General features: G+C 39.6%; 1 pseudogene; it reads right to left on the minus strand.

Annotated features, from left to right (window-relative positions):
- Positions 1–678: 678 nt before the first annotated feature.
- Positions 679–775, minus strand: LOC130033783 (uncharacterized; annotated as a pseudogene).
- Positions 776–9,726: the final 8,951 nt, after the last annotated feature.

Here is a 9,726-nt window from a genome sequence, read left to right on the forward strand (position 1 = left end):
GCTGTGTCCCACAAGTTCTGGTAGCTCGTGTCCTCATTCTCATTTGTTTATGGAAATTTTTAATTTCCTCTTTGATTTCTTCCCTAAGCCAACGGTTGTTCATTACTTCCCTTAAAGAAAATATTTCCTTGCTGAGCTTCAGTCTGTTTGATCTATCGAGAAGTGACAAAGAAGTGTTGAAATCTCCTACTAGTATTGTGTTACTATCAATGTTTTTCTATAAGTCTATTAGAAGTTGTTTTAAAGTATTTTGCTGGTCTGTCATTAGGATCATATACATTGAGGAGGGTGAGTTTTTTCTGATGTACATATCCCATGATCATTAAGAAATGACATTCACTGTCTCTGATAACCTTTAGCTTGAAGTCCATGTGGTCTGATACTAGTATGGCCACTCCAGCTTTGCGGAGGTGATATTTTCTTGAAAACTTGTTTCCCAGCCTTTTACTTTTAGTCCATGGGTGCTTTGATTGTTCAGACATGTTTCTTGCAGGCAGCAGAATGTTGGGTTCAATTTTCTAATTCATCTTCCTATTCTGTGCCTCTGAATTGGCACATTTCATCCATTGACATTGAGAGAGATTGTTGTTTTGGGGATTTGTGCTCTCTTTATGTATAATTTTTGTACTTGTGTGGATTGTCTTAGCTTAAAGTATACTTGTTAATTCTTCTTGCAACAAAAATATGGAATGCTTTACAAGTTTGCATGTTATCTCTGTGCAAGGACCATGCTCATCATTGTATCATTTCAATTTTAGTATATGTGTTACCAAACCTAGTAGGAGTAAATTTTTCCATATTTTTCGCTTCTTATTACTTTGAGTGTTGTCCTTCCTCACTCCTATGGCAGACAATGATTCCTAATCAAGGAATGTATTTCAAAGCAGCATGAATAATAAATAGATTTAGAATTTTAATGTCCCAGAAATAAAAATATGGTTTTTACTATATTATCGTTTACCATACCCTAGGCATCAGTTTTACAAAATAATTCTTTTGGAAGATGGTATATGAGTTTGTTTAATGTTGTTCCCTGAATCCTTCATTAAGGACATTAAAATAGAGCCTTTTGCTGTTCTCACCTCAGTCCTGTGTACACCTCCAGGAAAAGGTGAATGGTGTTGTCTGCACTTTGACCACCTTGAATGTATGTAGGATTTTTCTCCTGAAGGATGAGGTGAGGATCATATTGATGATTTCATTCCACCTTATTACAAGTTCAACTTGAACGGAAGGTGAGACTCATGAGACTCCTATAAAGGACAGAACAAAGGGTCTCAGTGAAGTTTAATGGCCAACTCATATTAACAACATAGATGACTCAAAGTAACCTGTGTGCATCTTTGTGTGTAGTGAGTTTCATATCTACTGATAGTGATTGTCAGTCATGACACATGGGCCAAACAGACCTGTAATTAAAAATCTAGTTCTCTGAGCAGAGTGGGGTCTCTGAGGTGATTGAACAAGTGTGTAGTAATTTATTGCTAAGCACATAAGTATATTGAATGATGTGTACTTTTCAATCTAAAATTAATTCCAAATATGTCTAAAACGACAGTGTCCTGACCTCGCACCTGGCTTTCGTCACCGAGGCCCCTTGGAGGTGCTGGGGGTGAGTTTCCCTCACCGCCCTGATTAGAGCCCCGGCAGCTGAAGACCTCTGCAACCAGCCATAGCTACGCTTAAGACCACCCTTCCCAAGCTTGAAGGAGCCTCTTGCATGAAGGAACTGGAAGAGGAACCCAGATGTGCGGGACCGGGGGATGAGAACTCCATGGCTGCTCAGATCAAGACTGTGCCCCCTCCTTCCAAATCCCCCATCTTCTAATAATTAAGTGCTACAACCACGAACTGCTCCTGGATCCATGTAATGCCATCAATGGCCAACATCCAGAGAATGGATCTTATTTAGAAGACAGCAACTCTGATAGTCCAGTTCTCACTCTCAGAGAACCTGGTAGGCTTCTGTGAGTATTTTGCCCGCATGGCGGAGTCTTTGTTTCTGGTCACTGTTTCTTTTGAGGTACAGAAGCTGCTTAATTTAAGATAGTTCCCTTTGTTTATCTCTGTTTCCAGTTGCTTGGCAAGTGGCGTGTTATATTTGAAGATACCTTTAGCTTCAATGTTGTGGAGGGATTTGCCGACCTTGTCATCAATGAGCCTGAGGGATTCTGGTCTGATGTTGAGGCCTTTGAAACATTTTTATCTGACTTTTGTGTATGGTGTTAGGTAGAGGTCTGAGCCATTTTTTTTTTTGCATGTATCTGTCAAGTTTTTTCTGCACCGTTTGTTCAGAAGGACTCTCTTGATCCACTTCACATTTCTTGCTCCCTTATCAAAGATTAGATGATTATATATTTGAGGGTGTGTGTCAGTATATTCAATCCTTTTCCATTGGTCTGCAGCTCTGCCTTTGTTCCAGTACCATGCTGTTCTCATTATTATCGTTTGTAGTAGAATTTGAGGTTGGGGAAGGTGATGCCTCCATTGTCTTTTCCCCAAGAATTGCTTTAGCTATTCGTGTGCGTTTGTTGTTCCATGTGAATTTCAGGAGTGCTTGATCAATTTCTTTGAAGAATATCATGGGTATCTTTATAAGGATCAAGTTGAATTTTTACAATGCTTCGTGAAGAATTGCCATTTTGACAATGTTAAATCTCCCATTCCATATGCAGTATATATGTTTCCATTTCCTCCTGTCTTTTTTAATTTCCTGATGTATAGGTCCTTTACCTCTTTAGTTAAGCTGATTCCAAGGTTCTTGATTTTCTGCGGCACGATTGTGAATGGGATTGCTTTTTCATGTCATTTTCTTCTCTCTCATTACTTGCATATAAAAAAGCCATAGACTTTTGGGTATTGAGTTTATAGCCTGCAATTTTACTATAAATGTCTATTGTCTCTGGGAGATTTTCATAGAGATTTTAGTATTCCCTGAATATAGTATGATATCTTCTGTGAATAGTGAGAGATTATTTCTAAATTTCATACATGAAAAACCCTTAATATTTTTTTCTTATCTATTTTCTCTTCCAAGTACTTCCAGTACTACATTGAAGAGAAGTGCCAAAATGAATTTTTACTTAGCACATTCTGTCTGTAAATTTCTATGCTAAGAACGGTGGAAGAAACAGTGATATCTTAGTAATTTACAAGTAAATTATAAAGACAGATAATTTAAAAGAATTTCTTTGTATAAATTTCAAAATGTGTAGCTTTTATTAAATATATTAAGAATAAATTGTAGGTCTTGATTATACCATGAAGATTATTTTCCTGTTAGAAGTTACCCTTCTAAAATGCAATAAAGAGACACATTTTGAAAATGTTGATTATTCGTTAATTCACTCAATGAATGTTTGTAGTCTGGTTGTGCAGTGCCTGCAGGAAGTCAACCTGTACCCTCAGGTGAGTGCATCAACAGTCTGATGGTGTCTTCATGCTTCCCGATAACCTCAAATGGCCACTGTGCCTCTGGCTGGCTCCCAACAACTCAGGACTACGTTTCCCGAGAAATTAAATTCCCGAAAGATATGTGGGAGCCATGTTAACAAACCACCCCAGGCTCAGCTATACAAGCTAATGGATTGGTCTTGTTTCAGAGACCCATAGACATATCTGGAAGATATCAACAGCCACAGTTAACCTTGGACCTGCAAAAGGCTGAAGACACTAGGGTAAATCAGAGGGAGGCAGGTTAGTTTGGTGCCCACCCAACCAGAACCCAGTGCAGCCACTAGCTCCCACAATCCAAAATCGCCACCATGCTCTCCTCTGGTTTCCATCGTCTAAGGATGGCTCTCACTGAAATATAACAGCTGAAAATTCGGATATGCGGGTTTTGTGACTGAAATCTCCAGGCTTTCTCTGGGCAGGATGGGCATCCCACCCCCACTGCCCTGTACTTACGGAAGCCTCAGCAGTCATTTCCATACCTCAAAGCTACTCCAGGCTTACCTTCCTGATAAAAATGCTAAATTCCTTGAACAAACATGATGACCTCTTAGTACCTGTACGAGACCCTTAATGCACAAAATAAAAAGGAGACAGAGAGAAAGAATTAAAAAGCCTGCTATAGAGACACACTGGGGGTTGGGGTAGGGTGTTGGGGGATGGTTTTAGGGAACCAGGAATATTGGTTTTGGGAAATGTACACTAGAGGAGGGACTGATGTTGGATCGTTGTATGACTGGAAGCAAATTATGAATAGATTTGCAATGGTCTATCTCACAGATATTCAATAAAACATTAAAAATATATATCCTTCATTTGTACCTCAGAATACTGATGAAACTTTAAAACCCAGCATATCTATTTTTGTGTTCTCTGTAGGAAAAAAAAATGTTACTCACCTGTGTGCCAATAGCTTGTAGAAAGCTAAACCCAAAGATATATCAATGACTGTCTTTGGCATGAATACTGTAATTTCAGCTATGTTATGTTTTAGAATCAGTTCATGGACAAGACGTCAAGAGGAGCAGTGGCAAAGTGCATCAATGTTGAATGGATAATGTTTCAGGAGCTTGCAAGGGAGATGGGAAGATTTGGCATGAGTAAAGGGAAGAAACAGAAGAGTGAAGTACTAATAAGTATCATGAGAAAAATGCAAGGGAGGACATTTACTGGCAAGTGTCACACTCTGTTGAGATTTTGGTGAGGATAAGTATTAGAAAGTATCTTTCCCATTTAGTGGTAAAAAGGTAACTTTGATGGGTGTATTTAAAATTTACTTTAACGATTAGAATTACCAAGAGATACAAAGTTACAAAGTTGCTCATAATTGAGTTTCAGTCATCTAATGTTCTAGAACCTTTCCAGTATATTGGGGCATTTTTGAAGGAATATCCCTGGTGCGAAGACTAGGGCATCTGAATCTTAACACATTTCACCAAATATATGATCTGTACTCACATGATTTACACTGTCTCCCCTGCTCTTTGATTTATGTTTTCATGCAATATTTCCTTGTGAACCTCACCTCAAGTGAGGCTCCCTAATTAAGACAAGTACATGTTTCTGGGGCACTACATATTTTTTGGTTGCCTGGAGAGTCTCTAAAGCAATGCTCAGGAGGTGTGGGGGCCCCACAGACAATTTTCAGAAAACGTGGCCATGGTGCTTGGGGTCCTCTGAGGCTATACAGCCTTTGATACTCTGGCAATCAGGTGGTGCTGGGAGTCAAATTGAGTGCATGTGAGACAAGTTCCATAAGCACTACACTATCTCTTGCAGCCCTGGGTATTAGATTTATGTCATCATTCTGAGGTCCTCCCTTTTGTCAGAAAGCAGAGACTTGTGCAGGAGAAAGTGGAAGAGACTTTAGGGTTTAGCTAGGTTGACTGAGTAGCTGGTGATACCATTAAGATTGGAACATAAAGTAAAAATAAAACAAGAGCCCCGTGCCTTTTCCCGCTGAACTCGACACCCTCCACAGGGGTACACCTGCGGACAACACCTGCAGCAGCTCCTTTGGACTATCCATCACCTAATCAGCACTCCCCTCCAGGTGGGTAGAGGGAGCACAAGCCAGGTTCAACACTCCTCCACTCCTCACCCCCAGCCCCTCACCTTTTCCTGCAGAACTGGACACCCTCCTGCAGGGGACACCTGAGGCAGCTCCATGGGATTTTTCATTGCTCCTCCTACATTCCAGGATCCTGGGTGGGAGTGACCCTGGGATGGGCCAGGGGCGTGACCACCATATAGGGAGCGTTTCCTCCCAGAAGTGGGCGTGGCCTTCTCCTGGGTGGCCAGCCACAGTTATATTTCCCAATCTGGGCTCTCAGGACTTTCATCTCTCACTTTGTCGCCTAATACCGACTAAAAATTTCTGACCACCTCTACTAGAATACAACAACATCCCACTCGCCTACTCCATTTATAACAAAAGACCTGTATGAAATGTGCTGTACAAGCTCAAAACTAAAAAGTACCTCCTCCAAAGCGCAAATCTCCACCACAAGGAGAATATGAAGAAAAGAATCCCGAATCCCCAACCGAGGTTTTCCACAATTGCACTCTCTTTGATAAAGAATTCCAGGATAAAATGCAGAAGGTGTTCAAGGACCTACTCAAAGAGTAAATGGAAGAGATATCCAAAGACTAAAAGAAGAAATGAAAAAAAAACAATAGAAAAGAGAGCCAAGAAAATACAGGAAGAAAAGAGAACAGAATTTTAAAAAGCTACAAAAAGAAGATTCACAAATAAAGGATTCAGTGGATGAAATTAAAAAGTTAGTAAGTGCCCATAGCAATAGGATAAGTGCAGCTGAAGTTAGGATCAGCGAGCTTGAAGGTGAGCAACAGAAATCCCACTGGGAAGAACAAGCAATAGCAAAAGACCTCAAAATGGCTCTAAGGAGAATCAGAGACCAAGGGAATGACGCCAAGAGGAACAACATTAGAATCATTGGAGTACCAAAAGGACAGGGAAACAACCCCAATGAAAAAGCTAGAGTAAAAGAAACCATTGCTGAAAAGTTCCCAGAGTTAAGGAAAGCCGACATCCAGATCCAAGGAGCCAGAAGGGTACCAGCTTAAGGAGACCCCAGAAAAAACACTCCAAGCATATCATAGTCAGAACGATGGATGCTGTGGACAGAGACACAATATTACAAGCAGCAAGGTCAAAGAAGGAAATTACATACAAAGGAGAACCCCTTAGATTCACAGCAGACCTATCAGTGGAAACCCTCAAAACCGAAGGCAATGGTTGTATATAGTGAAAAAAATTCAAAGAAATGAACGCCTCACCGAGAATACTCTATCCAGCAAAACTCTCACTCAAATTCGATGGAACGATACACCACATTTTAGATAAACACAAACTCAGCAACTTCATACACTCAAAACCAAATCTAAAAGAAGAACTAAAGGGGCTCCTGTAAGAAAAGAAGAAAAACACGTGTAAACACAAACAACTCCTACAGGAAGATGGCACAAAACCCTATGACAATACTCTCCCTTAATGTCAATGTCTAAATGCACCTACTAAGAGACACAGAGTGGCAAAATGGATCCAGAAACTGAAACCAGCATTCTGCGTTCTACAAGAAACTCATCTGAACAATCAGAGCAAACACAGACTCAAAGTGAAAGGATGGAAAACAATCCTGCAAGCAAACAGCTCCTTCACAAAAGCTGGGATGGCCACACTAGTATCCGACAACATTAATGTCAGGCTGAAAAAGATTAGAAGGGACAGCGAAGGCCACTTTCTCTTCATCAAGGGATACATACAACAGGAAGAAATCATACTCTTAAATGTATAAGTACCTAATGAAGGAGCAGCTAGATACTTAAAACAACTGCTAACAGATTTTAAAGAGGACAGTGCTAGCAACACAATAGTAGATGGAGACTTCAACATCACCTTATCACCTCTGGATAGATCAAGAAGAACAAAACTCAGCAAGGAAACATTGGCTTTGAATGAAGAAATAGAAGAGAAAGGACTTATAGACCTATACAGGGCTTTACACGCCCCAAAGAAAGAATACACTTTCTTCTCCAGTGCTCCTGGAACATTTTCCAAAATCGACTATGTGCTAGGCCACAAAACATACCTCAATAGAATCAGGAAGATAGAAAGAGTATCAACAATCTTTTCAGACCATGATGCACTGAGGATAGATGTGAATCACACACAGACACGGACAACCAAATCGAACACCTGGAAACTAAACAAGTCACTGCTGAACAATGTGTGGGTCAGGAAGGACGTCAAGGAATAAATCAAATGATACCTGGAAACAAATGAGAACGAAGACACGAACTACCAGAGCTTATGGGATGCAGCTAAACCCCTATTAAGGGGAAAATTCATAGCTCTGCAAGCATATCTACGGATGGAAGAAAAGATGCACTTAAGCAACTTATTTCACAGCTCAAGTTCTTATAAAAGGATCAAGAAAAGGAGCCTACATCGGGCAGAAGGAAAGAGATCATAAAACTTAGAGCAGAAATCAACGACATGGAAACCTAAGAAACAATCCGAAAGATCAATGAAACCAAGGGCTGGTTCTTTGAGAAAATAAACAAGATAGATAAACCACTAGCAACACTCACAAAGAAACTGAGACAGAGAAAACTAATAAACCGAATCAGAAATAAAAATGGAGATATCACAATGGAAACCAAAGAAATTCAAAAGATCATCAGAGACTACTTTGAAAGTCTGTATGCCAAGAAAAAAGAGAAGTTAGAAGAAATGGATAAATTCCTGGATTCCTATAATCTCCCAAAAATGAGTCAAGAGGATATAAAATACCTGAATAGACCTAGTCATAAAAATGAAATTGAAACAGTAATCAAAATTCTTCCCAAAAACAAAAGCCCAGGTCCAGATGGATTCACTACCGAATTTTTCCAAACATTTAAAGAGGATCTACTGCCCGTCCTTCTCAAACTTTTCCAGGAAATTGAAAAAACAGAAACTCTCCCAAACAGTTTCTATGAATCCCATATCTCTCTAATACCAAATGGAAACAAAGACACCACGAGAGAAGAAAACTACAGGCCGATATCACTGATGAACACGGAGGAGAAGATTCTGAACAAAATACTAGCAAAGAGAACTCAACAGCTCATCAAAAAGATCATACACCATGACCAAGTGGGATTCATCCCGGGGATGCAAGGATGGTTTAACATTCGGAAATCAATCAACATAATCCATCATATCAACAAAAGATAAAAATCATATGATCATATCAATAGATGTAGAGAAAGCAATTGAGAAGATCCAGCATCCGTTTATGATGAAAACCCTCGCCAAATTGGGGATAGAGGGGACTTACCCCAATATAGTTAAAGCCAGCTACCACAAGCATACAGCAAGCATCATCCTCAATGGGGAAAATCTGAGAGCGTTCACCCTAAGATCAGCATCGAGATAAGGATTCCAACTCTCTCAACTGCTGTTGAACATAGTACTGGAAATACTAGCAATAGCAATTAGGCAAGCAAAAGAGATTAAGGCCATCCAAATGGGAAAGGAAGAAATCAAGCTCTCACTATTCGCAAATGATATGATACTATACTTAAAGAACCCTAAAAACTCTACCAAGAAACTCCTAGAAATGATAGACTCGAGAGTAAAGTTACAGGTATAAAATAAATACCTAAAAGTCCATGGCTTTACTATACACAAATACTGAGAGAGAAGAAAATGACAAGATGAAAACAATCACATTCACAATTGTGTGCCAGAAAATCAACTACATAGGAATTAGTTTAACTAATGAAGTAGAGGAACTGTACAAAGAAAACTACAAAACGCTGCTTCTTGAAATAAAAGAGGAAGCGAGGAAATGGAAAAATATCCCCTGTTCATGGATCTGGAGAATTTATATTGTCAAAATGGCAATACATCCAAAAGCACTGTACAAATTCAATGCGATCCCTATTAGGTTATGCATGACATTCTTCAAAGAATTGGAGCAAACTCTGCTGAAATTTATATGGAACAATAAGCCCCCCACGAAGAGCTAAAGCAATTCTTGGTTAAAAGAAAATGGGAGGAATTAACCTCCCGAACCGCAAACTTTACTAAAAGTAGTAATAATTAAAACAGCATGATACTGGAACAAAGGTAGAGCTGTAGAGCTATGGAACGGGGTTGAATATACTGACATCTCCCCTCAAACATATGACCATCTAATCTTTGAAAAAGGGGCAAGAAATGCGAAGTGGAGTAAGGAAAGTCTTTTCAACAAATGGTGCTGG

This window comes from Sorex fumeus, unplaced genomic scaffold (assembly GCF_029834395.1).
Source record: "Sorex fumeus unplaced genomic scaffold, SorFum_2.1 ptg000054l, whole genome shotgun sequence".
Taxonomy (NCBI): domain Eukaryota; kingdom Metazoa; phylum Chordata; class Mammalia; order Eulipotyphla; family Soricidae; genus Sorex; species Sorex fumeus.